The sequence below is a fragment of the Pinus tabuliformis genome, chromosome X (genome assembly GCF_031772625.1).
Source record: "Pinus tabuliformis cultivar Carrire ecotype Pingquan chromosome X, CPIR1, whole genome shotgun sequence".
Classification (NCBI taxonomy): domain Eukaryota; kingdom Viridiplantae; phylum Streptophyta; class Pinopsida; order Pinales; family Pinaceae; genus Pinus; species Pinus tabuliformis.
Window position 1 is genome coordinate 998,115,079 of NC_142308.1, and position 14,305 is coordinate 998,129,383.

General features: G+C 31.8%; 1 pseudogene; it reads right to left on the reverse strand.

Annotated features, from left to right (window-relative positions):
* Positions 1 to 7,465: 7,465 nt before the first annotated feature.
* On the reverse strand, positions 7,466 to 8,617 carry LOC149143089 (phospholipase A1-Igamma2, chloroplastic pseudogene; annotated as a pseudogene).
* Positions 8,618 to 14,305: the final 5,688 nt, after the last annotated feature.

Sequence of the window (14,305 nt, forward strand, 5' to 3'; positions counted from 1 at the left end):
TTCTGTCCATAACTCCTTCTGCAAACTAGCGTTACTCAGCATACTCCGTGCTCTCTCCAAAAGAGTCCTATTCATGAGTTCAGCAACTCCATTTTGCTGAGGAGTATAAACAGTAGTCTTATGTCTCTCGATCCCTGCATCCTTGCAATAGTTGTCAAAATCCTTGGAAGTAAACTCACCACCATGGTCAGTTCTTAAACATTTTATAGTTCTACCAGTGATTTATTCTACCGATGCTCTAAACTGCTTGAAAACTGTAAAAACATCAGACTTCCTTTTCAACATGTAGACCCACACTTTCCTAGAAATGTTATCAATAAACGATACAAAATACGACGAGCCACCATACGAGGTTATAGGTGATGGACCCCAAACATCTGAATGGATATAATCAAGTATTCCTTTACTAGTATGTTTGTCTGTTTCAAACTTTTGTTTACTTTGTTTGCCAAACAGACAATGTTTACAGAAATCTAACTTTCCAGACCTTAGATTAGGAAGTAACTTGCGATTAGCCAAAGTATTTAACCCTCTTTCGCTCATATGGCCCAATCTTTGATGCCATAGGCGAATGGAACTACTGTCATGTTCAGACACCGTAGACACATGAACTGACCCTATTCTTCCTTCTAACTGAAACATATTTCCTACTTTCTTAGCTTTCATTACTAGTAAAATACCTTTGTAAATTTTCATTACTCCACCTTGAATTACAGTTTTATATCCATTTGTGTCAAGTGCCCCCAGTGAAATTAGATTTTTCCTTAAATCTGGTACATGTCTTACATCAGTTAACATTTTAGTTGTCCCATCAAACATTTGTAGCTGTATACTCCCTATTCCCACAATATTAGATGTGACATCATTATCCATGTACACGACTCCATCATTAACTGATCTATATGTCTTAAACCATTCTCTATGAATACACATGTGGTTTGATGCACTGGAATCTAACAACCAATGTTGATCATGATTCGACAAATTAACTGATAAGACTTCATCGCTCATACCTGAACTAGATGTTGAACCTGTATCGATCGTGTTTTCTTCCTTCTTCTCTGTCGATGAAGCAACTTTTGAAGTTTGTTGTCGCTTCCAGCAATCCTTCTTCAAGTGCCTCGATTTGCCACAAAACCATCAATTTACTTTACTTTTCTTTCCTTTCAACTTTGAACGCGAATCACTGTGCTTACCAGAGTGTCTTTCTCTAGAACGACCTTTAGCCATCATTGCCTCTGATGTAGATGTGTCAGCATTTGACCGCTTCCTGGTCTCCTCGGACAACAAAGCTCCGACGAAATCATCAAATTCAATGGTTTCGGATGAAATAAGACTTATAGAAGTAACAAAATGATCCCACGACTCGAGCAACGAGCACAATAAAGTTATGGCTTTATCCTCAGATTCAAATTTTACTTCTATGCTTTCTAATTGTACCAATAGAGTATTAAAAACATTCAAATGATCAGTAATCGAAGTACCTTCCTTCATTCACAAACTGTATAGCTGCCGCTTCAGGAGAATTCGATTTGTCAAGGATTTTTTCATATACAGCTTCTCCAACTTCATCCACAAACCAGCAGCAGTTTTCTCTGACACGATGTTAAACAAAACATCATCAGCCAAACACAGCCGAATACCGCTCAAGGCTCTTCCATCCAATTCATTCCATTCATCATCTGTCACGGGGTAAGGCAGTTTGGATCTGCCCGACAGCGCCTTTGCCACGCCTTGTTGTACCAGCAAATCATGCATCTTGACCTTCCAGATCTCGAAGTTATTTTTTCCATTAAACTTCTCGATTTCAAATCGGGCACTCTGAGTTTTCGCCATCTCGTTTAAAAACAAAGAATCTCCAATTCCAACTTTTAAATAAAAGAAGTTAATCTCAAAAAACGCCTATGCCTTATTCTACATTTGCCTTTACTTTATATTCAAAAACCCCTTTGCTGTTTGAATTTTAGATTACAATTAAAAAACAGTGTAAATGGATTTGGCTCGCAGCAAATCATAAAATGAACTTGGCGCTTGTTGACCAACTGACGATCCATGCCAACTGAAAAATGGTGTAAGGCAAGAAAATTGGCGCGAGTTTACCTTTAGTTTCCGCGCCTATTAAGTTCTTAGCGCGCTGGCGCGCTTCTGAATATCGGTCCAGCGCCAACACCAATTCTTGGCGCACCTGGTCAGTGCTTACCCACGCCAATTGACAAAACGTTTGAAAAAAAAAGGAAATACTCCACCACGCGCTGAGCCCATATTACTCAAATACTCCACATATGCAGGTCCAATCTTGCGTTGTTATACGCAGGTTCAACTTGCGCTGGTATACGCAGGGTTCACATTCAAAACGACTTTTTATTCAGCATCGGTCCACCACCACGCAGGTCCACCCTTTAACCTCTGCAGATTTTAGTAACGACTTCTATAACGCATGGGTTTTGAAACTCATGGCTCCAACAACTAAAGTTATCGCCATCGTGTCTTTAACCTTCAGTCGGCTCCAATAGTTTTAACGCCTTGAAATCTTGGACATGCCAACATGATTATCCATAATCATGTGCTGGGTAGCGCAATTCACGTAGTAATTAATGTCACGCAGGACCACCACCGCCACACTCCAACAACAGGACCACGTTAAACCACCGCCACACCACGTTACACGCAGGACCTCCTCCGCTGTGCCACGCCTCCAACATGCTCTGATACCACTTGTTAGAGCAATAAGTGCGCAGCAAACCAAAAGACAACAACAACAAATAAACTATACACAAAAGACACAGAAGATTAAAGTGGTTCACCCAACCATTCTGGGCTACGTCCACCAAAAATAGGCATCGGCAATCTTTATTATCAAAAACAAGAGATTACAAGATATTCAATTTCCTCACAAACTCTCACACCCACACCAATCTGTATGGACACCTGTTTTATAGCTAAGAGAATCTAACTGCCTCATAAACCTCTTACAACAGATATAGGTTGCATTAACTCTCTCCCAACAAAATAGAGCTAATATAGCAACTCAATCTTATTGTTGTCACCTACTGAGATTTTTGCCTATTTCATTAAAACCGAAAATCTCAACATTAGCATAGTACAATTCATATATATTTTTAAAATTTTTATATCACTAATTTAGCATGAAATGTATTTTTCATTCCAAGTGATGAGATATTTCCAAATTTTGAAGTTATGACCTTTGGTCTTTTTAACTAGGACAAGCTTATGCAAAGCTAGCTCATTTATTTGATGGAAGGAAATATACTTTTAATGGATGAGTATTTATTTTATATATATATATATATGAGATAATGGTTAATATTCAATTGAATATATAATTTAAAATTAAAGCCTAAATATAATTTTATATTATTCAAAAGTTATGTATGGTTGGAATCTATATGTTTCTAAGTAATGCACTAAAAATCAGATTGGGTTCCAAAGTAGATTTGCCTGTCCGATGTGTAACAACATGTATCACAATTAAATGAAACTGAAATACATAATCAATAATTTCCTATAACTAGTTGTGATATTGCAATACAGAGTCTGATATTTGCAAATGACTGGTTCTTAACAAAAAAGAATGATTGGCCAGGTTCAGAGATTCAGACCAACAAAGCCTCGGAGTAACAGTTCGAAAGCGTTATTGTCTTGGTGGAACATAATAATTCACTCTGCGATATTGGGAAAGTGTGACGACCGAACCAAAGGTTGGTCGATCCTATGACTGCCAGCAATTCCATCGAGAATTAATTGTTCATATGTCTGATTATTTTAAGCGTGTTGAAGGTTTTATGATAATTTATTGATGCTTATAGATTTGACTGTTGTCATTATCTTTGACGGTTTGTTTCGGGAAGAAGGATTTTAATATTTTAATTTAATTATTAATATTTATAATAATATATAAAAATCAAATTAAAAATGAGATCTATTTTTAATATAATTATGTTTCGTTTATTTTTTAATTAAATTTATTAATAGTAAGAAATTTTGTATGAATAAGTGTTAGATATATAATATTAATAAGTCATAATATTATAATAAAGTTTATTTACAAATTAAAATTTTCTATAATATAATGAGCGGAAAAGACTTGTTTAGTGAACAATTATAATTTATAATGGAGTAGTTTTTAAGTGTGATTTTTTGGAGTTTGTTTGTGGATTTCTGGGTGAAAATAATTGTGGTCAAATATTGATTTCTGTTGCTTAAACTAGACAAATTAGAGGGGAATGAGAAAATAAAGTTATAATTTAGTTAGTTTCCATGATTTTTTTAATTTCAGCAACATGAAATGTACAATGAAGTGTGTATTTTGATGCTCATTATGGGTTAATGACTATCTAAGTTGATCAACTATTTAATTTATATGGTTCTGCTAGTTATAGTAATGCTAGATTTAATAGTATACTTATCAATTTGAGTCCAATTTTCACTACTAATACTTATTGCTTATGCTAATACTAATTTTAAATCTATAATATGAAAATACATATAAAGTTTTGAGAAAAATAGAAATAAAACAATTAATGATATACTTTTTATAATAAAAAATTTCTTTATTATTATTTTGATTATATTAACTTCACAATCTACAAGATATTATATTTGACCTCTTTCCGTATTCAAAATTTCAAAAAATTTAATTGGTTTATCCATAGTAAGATTACAATCTAAAGACGTAACACAGAGATTGTCATCTAGAGTGATGTTTGGCATAGGGATGGGAAAACAAATACTTCTAAAGGCTCAGGTCAAACAACATAAACTAATAACATGAGTTACCTACCTAATACGGTGGCTATGTAAATTATATGCTACCTTAATTAATTGTGGATCAAGTCAATATTAACCAAAACTTACTGGTTAAAATTTGAGTTGGTATAAACATCTATCTCTTTCAAATTTATTAATAAATATTTTAGAAATATAAAATCCCTTTTATCACCTATGACCAAGACCAAAACCTATCCTTGCTTATGTGACATCACATCAGATCCAACTTCATAAAAAATAATTACAATCTTATGCTTGAACAAGTAATACCATGAAACATCAACCATCCCTCTTGCTCTTAATACAATTACAAAGCAATTACATCTGGACCAAATACTTTATTATTAGTGTATATCTTATTAGTTTCTTTACTAGTATCCCAACCTACTCTAAATATATTAAACCAAAACGCTCATTCATTACTTATATTTTACTTAAGTGCTTCTACATGTTCAACTCATCAATCCATTGTATATTCATGTAAACGATGCAAGAGAATCTACCAATTTCTTCACAAGAATCTTTCATGTTCCAAATATCGTGTACCAAAGCACTCATTCTATTTGTACTTCTTTAATCTAAATTGTAGAATTTATCACTATTCTCTTTTAGCAGAAAAGAGAATAAAACTTTCATAAAACTACATTTAACACAAACCTAAAATAATCTCACCCTATAAAAAACAAATTAAACCTTTTGGAATAAAAACATGCCTCTAAATCCAAGTGGATTTCTTTATATTTAAAATAATAGATATAGATTTAACCTTTATCTTAACCTTTATCTTAAAATCTTTTAAGTAAGATCAGTAAAATTTCTCTTTCTATTATTTTAATCATGTTTATTTCACCATTTACAATGAAATACAAAAACATTTATAACATTTCATAACTCTAATTCATTTACTTCAATTATATTACAAGATATAGTGATATGAAAATAGATAGTCACATCAATTATTAACATTCATCTAATTATTAAACGTTACCATAATCTGGTCAATAAGACATAATAAATCCAATAATAACAAAATCAAAATTATGTTAACTATAGATCTATAGTTAAATTATTGGTTTTTTTCTCTCTGAAAAAAAAATAGATCTATAGTTAAATTAAAACTAATATAATATATAAAATTCACCTCCCCAACTTTTTTCCTTCCACCTGGCTAATTGGTTTTTTTAAGTATCTTGCCCAACATCTTTTCAAATACACCATTCCGTATTTTCAAATACACTATTCCGTCTAGTTTATATTCGCTACCTTACATATGGTGTTTCATCAAGTTTCTATATATGGAGTTGCAATATTTCACCTGTTAGCATTTTCCATTCTCCGTTTCCGATTCCAAATCATATATGCATTCCCTATATCGATTGAAAGAAAAGGAGATTCGTGCTAGATATAAACCCAAATATATTAGCAGTTTATATAATATTAATGCTATAATTTACCCTATGTGATTGTAAAGTTATATATATATATATATATATATATATATATATAATTTTATTAATTAATTTATTGTTTATTACCTGTATTTAAAAATTTCTTAGTTATCAATATTTTTTAATTTTATTTATAAATTTATATTATATATTGGAAATGCTGCACAAAGCATCTATTCATATTAATTAGATTTCTAGAATTTATATTCACATTAATTGGATTCCTAAAATTTATGTTATTTATTAATAATAATAATTTTTTATTAAATATATTAATATATAAAATGTTAAGTTAGTATAAATTGAAAAAAATGATATTTATAAATAATATAAATTTTGATTTGAAAATAATTTCTGAAAAAATTATATTGGTAGATTTAGGTGGACATTTTTGGAAATCATATTTTTTTATCATAAATAAAAAATATTACAGTAATAGATCTCACAAATAAACCATTTCAACATTAAATCTCTCAATTTTTATAAATTTCACATTATTTTCATCTCCAATTAAACTATCCCTAAACCAATTATTTATTATAATATTTATATATTTATCATATTGATTTTTTATTTTTAAATTCATTGAAATATTAATCATCATATAAATCATATTTATATATTATAATATTATAATACAAATTTTTTTTCAAACTAAACATTATATAAATTATTTTGTTTCTTCAGGCATATAAATTCTTCTAATATAGTGTATGTTAGACAGCCTTAGACAGCCTTGGAATGTAGTACGCAGTCTGGAACTACACATTCAAGAAATATTTTTATGAAAGCTAAACTAGTTTTATCCCCATTATTATAAATATGATATTTATGTATTATAATATTATAATACAAAATTTTATAAAACTAAACCTTATATAAATTATCTTGTTTTTCCATACATATGAATGGTAAAATATAAAAATTCGTCTAACATATTGTAGACAGCCATGGCATGTAGTGCGCAGTCTGGAACTACACATTCAATAAAAAGATCTTTTTATGCAAGCTAAACTAATTTTATCCCAAGCCACCTCAACAATTACCCTTAGCACTTCCATAATGAAATAAGTCATTCACAATTTTATTAGAAAGCTTTGTACACAAGTTAATGGAATAAAAGAAAAGGGTTCGTTTATGATAGAGCGACCTAAGCAGTTTTCAACCACAATCACCTTTTTGTGTTGATGCTAGTGTTGCTACCTAAAGGGGAATGCTAGGGTCTTCAATCAATAAGCCGCAGCAACTGGAGCAGGGTCTCTCTTCCCCGAAGATTTGAAAGGTTTACCTTTTCCGATATAACCATCAATGAGATGGAGATAATTCTTCAAACTGTGGGCGTAAGCAGGATCGAGATTATGGAGCTCTTTCAGAATGGGAGAGTCGTTATTATTCAAACTAATTTTCACGCCCACGTGAAAATATGTCCAGGGAAACCAATCCAACATTTGACTCAACCATGGCCAGCAGTTCTCGTTGAAAACAAGTCCAGGAACTTTGGGAACTATATCGTTCTTGTTGACCAATCGCAACACCCTCACTCCCATCTCGTCCATTCGCCTTGCGAATGCTCTATTCCCAACGCGTGGGCTTGCGTATGCAAACACAGTCACAGGTATAGGCTGTCCCGGCAAATTTGCGTTAAGGTTTTTCTTAACGTCATATGAGCTTAAGGTTGCCAGAGCAGCTCCCAAGCTATGTCCAGTTATAGTTACGCTCAAACTTTCTTCCTCGTATTCTTCCACCAGTCTTAGAATTTCTGAAATAACAGTATCTCTAGCAGATTTTGAATTCTCTCCATGAGAGATATAACAGCTCAAAAATCCCTCCTCCACTCGGACGCCGTTGTCGTTGAAGCGAGCAGTAGACAATAATCCGGCTCCGACGCCCTTGTGGTTGAAACGAGTAATTGATAATCGGGCAGGAACTAAAAAATCTCTGGCATCCTCCATCCATTCTTGAGCCGTTTGGGTTCCTCTCCACGCTACTACAACATCACGCCGCCCTAGTCTTCGTATCTCTTGAGTATCTGTGCAAACTGCAATAAAACCAATCCACACAGATTGCTCTATTTTCCTCCCTAAGATATCTGTGTCCGCATACAAATACTTGGTTACTTTATAGCCCTTAGGGCAATACTGGGAATCACCAGCCATTTCACAACTGTCGAAAAATTTGTCAGGGCTATACTTAGCCCCACCATAACCATTCATGAAATGTTCACTATCAAACGCATGATAGCACAACTCTGAAAAATCACCATATCTGAGAATCTCAGATTTCAATACTGGATTAATGGGATTTAATAACCCATTCCACGAGTCTGCTCCTTGAATATCTTTCCACATACCTGCAAGCGCTATGTTTTCGTGTCGGCCCATCTCTTCTACTGGATGTCTTGAAGAACAGGCAATCGATTTTCGGTTTTGGGTCAAGCCCTTAGGAATCTCAAATGCCCTCAAGTATTAAGAGGCCTTATATGTTAAAGACGCTTCCGCTTCTGCTGTTTTATGGAAGATGTTAACTTAATTTCTCTGATGTGCAATGCCAATCCCAAAGTTATATGTATCTCACAGAGCGTGCTACGGGTATATATATCGATATCATCATCAGCAAGAAGGATTGATTTACTGGATTCGAAGTTAGTAATTTTGACACGGTAGCATGAGCCCAAAAAATGGACTTTGACTATGAATTATTTACATGGTATTCGTGCGGCATCTGGTTTTAAATTTTTTTTTTTCAAACCCCTCACGTAATGGTATCTGTGCTCACGTCTCTTTCAGGCCGCCCCGCTTCCTCGTGCACACGTCTCTGTCCGGCTGGTAGTTGAGAGGGCTGGTAGTTGAGAGGTGTTCCAAGCAAAACAATGATATAGGAACGTTAATCCACATCTTTCTCCCATTTCATCAGGCTCAGCAATTTTATGTCGTAATCTCTCTTACGTGTCGAAATATGTATTTTATTCTTCCAACGATGTCACGAACTTTGATTTTCAAAACGTGAGTGCGGAGCTGAAGTGCGAAACTAATGTCGAAGCGGGACGCCGTTTGGCTTTCGTATCCTCAGAACAATAGTTTTTTATTTTATTTTTTTGAAATCACTCTGTTGAATATTTTTCTCCTCCGGGGTTTTCCTTTAAATCAATCACTCAGTTGTTCAACGGTATTCTTAATAACAGAGTTTCCTTTTTTGTTCAACGGAGAAGGTCGTTGAATTTGTCAAATCTATTTTACAATACAGTGGCGGTTGCCTGTTTTATCAATAGAACTCTTGTTCATAATCTTGATAACAGTTTCCTTACTTGTCCAACGGTGGTCTCAGTAGCCCTGTGGCCGCTGCCCATATAACAGTGGTTCCCTGTTTTGGGCTGGCCATATTTGTTATTGGAAAAAAATATCAGTCAATTATGTGACATAAAAGTGGATAAGAATCTATTTCTAATGGTTAGACATTAAGTGGATAAGAATCTAGAAACACAATTAGCATGCGAATTGACATAAAAGTGGATAAGAATCTATTTCAATTGTTAGACATTAAGTGGATAAGAATCTAGAAACACAATTAGTATGCGAAATATTAATTTTTTTTTTCTATCATTTTATATCTATATTTAACTTAAAATTATTTTTCATTTTGTATAGGTTTGTTTGGGAAAGCTTAAATTTTAAAATTCTATGCTACTTGATTTTTTTTTTTTTTTATAAATTTACTTTTATAGATAAATCAATGTATATAATAATTTTAGTTTATCTATATATATATATATATATATATATTTAAATTAATTATAAAAGCAAATATTGTATTAGAAATTCTATATTTGAACCTGTAGCATTATATTAGTGGAAAATAATTCTAAATTATAGGTTATCAAAGTTAAATTATTCAAAATACCTAATTCCATAAAGTAGTTTTACTAACAAAACAACTATATTGTAACCCACAGAAGTATTTTCTTGATTGGACTTCCATGCAGCCTTAGACTTGATTGGGATGATCAAAATGTAATTTATTATGAGAGTTCACAAGCTCTATAATTAGAGCAATTATATTTAAATTTGTGATGAGAAAGACAAAAGTACTAACAAATTTATTGTAGAAATGGAGGATCTCCTACCCTTATCATTGACTTGTTACAATTCTTCAATTTGACTTCTCAAATCTAGCCTTCAATCCTATGGACTTTCATTATCTATTGAATGAGAATATGCATGGTAGAAGTAGATTCTTCAATTTGACTTCTCAAATCTAGCCTTCAACCCTCTGGACTTTCATTATCTATTGAATGAGAATATCCATGGTAGAAGTAAATTCTTCAATTTGACTTCTCAAATCTAGCCTTCAACACTTTGGACTTCCATTATCTATTGAAAGAGAATATCCATGGTAGAAGTAATTACAACTTACTCCAAAATGCCCTTAATTTTTTATGCCAAAAGTAAAATAATTGTTATTTCTAATCATAATCACTACGAAATATAGCCACACTACAAATTCACATAGTAAGACATCACCAAGGCTCACCGCAAACCAAGCCAACAAAGCCTAAATCTAATGCCAATAAGAATTGACAATTGCCAAATTGGTACTAGAACCAGATCATAATCTAACTCATTATACAATCATTGAACCAAATTTGTGAAATGACTTTTTAATTGTTTCTTATATGAATTTTGAGAATAACTAGCATGCATTTGACTATAAATTTGACCCTGAACTAGCACCCTCATTGAATTTGAAACTCGTACAGTAACTACCAAACCATCTTATAAAGTTTTGACAGAAACACCATGTGGATTGTTTAAGATTGTGCTAGTATGCAAACCAACGAGAGGGGTACCTAATTGGATAACTAAGCTACAAAATTTCTTGTAACCAACATCCTATGGTAGAATTAGTCATTTATTTTCTTTCAAAATATAGTTCATTTTCTTTTTATGAAATTTGTTGGGTTTGTTAGATACAAACATCTTGAGAAAAATATAAAATAGTTATAAGTGATGACAGGTTATTTTCAAAAAAATATAAATTTATTTCACTTGAAATTTGTTGATTATATTCATTTTATTTTGATGCATTTCTACTACAAATTGTGTGGCCAATGGATTCATGGTTTGAAAGACCTCTTGAAATCAATTTTTGAATTTTGTAAAACATAGTTGTATATTTATAAAGCTGTTTTCTCAACCATTTCAAAACGTCATGTTAGGAATCCTCTATTTCTTCACAAATACCCTTGTTTAATCAATACTTCTTTAATCTATAATTCTTTGCAATATATAGATGCGTGATTATATAGAACTCAACAATAGTTCTGAAATGCTTTAATAGAAAAATACATCTTTCTACTCAAAATTAATACAATTTGTAAAACATATTTCCTTTTTACCTATGTGATATTGTTCCATCCCATGAAAAATATATGTGGTTGAAATATCCATATTTAATTCTCTACTATTGACCAACTTAAAATACATTTGGAACAAATTCAAACTCCACAATCAATTGTTATTACACCCACTATTTACCCCAACCTCTATGCCAACTTATTTTCTTGCTCAAAGGTAGTTGTTGTTGATAGACAGTCTTCTATAATAGATTATCGTACTTTCCATTATCGAAAGTAAAGGAATATTTCAACTTCCTACAATAAAATTTGGGGTTTGGAAAATTAATTCTAGTATAACTCTAAATATTTTGGCTCCCTAAACTAGCAAATATAGAAACCTATTTTTGGCTCCAATGGTGGTCTTAATGTTAGTGTTTCCTTCTTTTGGTCAATTGAGAAGGTCATTCAATTTGTCAAATGTATTCTGCAATAGTGTGGTCGTTGCCCGTATTATCTATGGTAATCTTATTAACAATGTTTTCTCATTGGTCGGTCCAGAATCAATCACTCAGTTGTTCAATGGAAATATGAATAACATTGGTTTTGTGTTTTGGTCAGCCAAGAATTTTGGTTTATCAATAGCTCACTTGTTTAATGGAAATATTTATAACAGTGGTTCCCTGTTTTGGTCTGGCCCTATATGATATTGGAAAAAAATATCAATCTATTATGTGACATTAAAGTGGATAAGGATCTATTTCAATGGTTGGACATTAGGTGGATAATAATCTAGAAAAACAATTAGCATGTGACTAATATTTTTTTTATCAATTTATATCTATATTTAATTTAAATGTACTTTTCATTTTGTATAGGTTTGTTTTGGATCACTAAAATTTATAATACTTGATTTTTTCTTTTCTAAATATACCTTTTATAGATAAACTTATCTATATAATAATTTTAGTTTGTTAATATTATTTTTTAAATTAATTATAACAATAAATATTGTATTAAAACTCTATGTTTGAATATGTAGCATTATATTCGTGATAGAGGATCCTAAATTATAGGTTATTAAAGTCAAGTTATTCAAAATGCCTAATTCCATAAGGTAGTTGTAATAACAAAATAGATATACTTAAGCTTTAGAGGTATGTTCTTGATTGGACTTCCATGCAAACTTAGACTTGATTCAGATGATCATGATGTAATTTATTATGAGAGCTCACAAGCTCCATAATTGGAGCAATTATATTTAAATTTGTGATGAGAAAGACAAAAGTACTCACAAATTTAATTGTAGAAATGCAAGATTAGGTACCCTTATCATTGACTTGTTGCAATTCTTCAATTTGAATTCTCACATCTGGCCTTCAAACCTTTAGACTTACATTATCTATTGACTGAGAATATCCATGGTAGAAGTAATTTAGAGAACGATTCATTATATCAAGTTTGCAATTGTAACATATACTCCTACATGCTGTTAAGTTTTTATGTCAAAGGTAAAAGAGTTGTTCTTTCTAATCATAATCACTACAAAATATAGCCACACTAGAATCCACATAGTAAGAAACCCCCAAGATTCACCAAAAACCAAACCACCAAAGCCTCAACCTAATGTGAAGATGAATTTACATTGCCAAATTGGTACTAGAACCAAATATGTTCATGTTGACACAAATAGAAACGACCCAACCAACATCGTTAGACCATTCTTGTAGAAGAACCCAACCACCACCAATATCATTAAAGAAAAAGTAGAAAGGAACACTAATAATGGCGTGAGACCAACACACTGAAGAATGTTGAACCTACAAACCATTTTTGATATAGAATGAAAGAGAACAATAATCTAGAGTGGCCCTGTAGTCAAATACTTTATTTGTATAAATAGTGTAATATTTTTTTATCATTACAAAGCTCTTAAACTTGTGAAATGAAAATAGAATATGTAGAGAATTAGATTATTTGTAGCACGATCTATCAATAATGCTTAATGCTTATCCTACATTATGAATCAATTGCATAAAATGAAATACACCGTAATTCATCAATCAAAAGAAAACTTAACCAGTCCCAACAATGTTAATGTACTTGGAATTTTTCATGTTATTGAATAATGATTGTGTTCTGACTAGGTTATATCCTTGCACCATTTTCATCAATCGTTGCTCCTATTGTTAGCAAGATTTGATAAAATAAAAGACACTTACACAAACAAAGCACACCAAACTTCATCAATCCTAGAAATCCTAGAAATGTTAATATACTTGGCATCTATTGTTTTATTGAATATGGATCTTGCTGTCACCAGGTAATCTCACAAGCTTTGACAAAATAAAATTAATCTAACTAGCAAGAGGAAATCATCTATTTATAAATTTGTATAAAAACATACTTATATAAAAACTTTCTTTAGGATTAGGATGATCTGAGTTTACAACCATTTATTACCAAGTATTAGGGATTAGGATGATCTAAATTTACAACCATTATTAGTGATCCCGCTATCACCAGGTAAGTAAATTCAGATCATCTGATGTGGTTACAACCATTAATTCCCAAGTAAATTTGTCTAAATATCTTTTCATGAATGTCTCCAAGATATTAGTTAAAAAAATCAAGTAATTTATTCAAAATCTACAATATGCTTTACACATCTTGGATGATTGATTAATTATTCCAAAGGCATTGCAAATATTCAATGAATGAAAAAGAAACTTGAATTTGA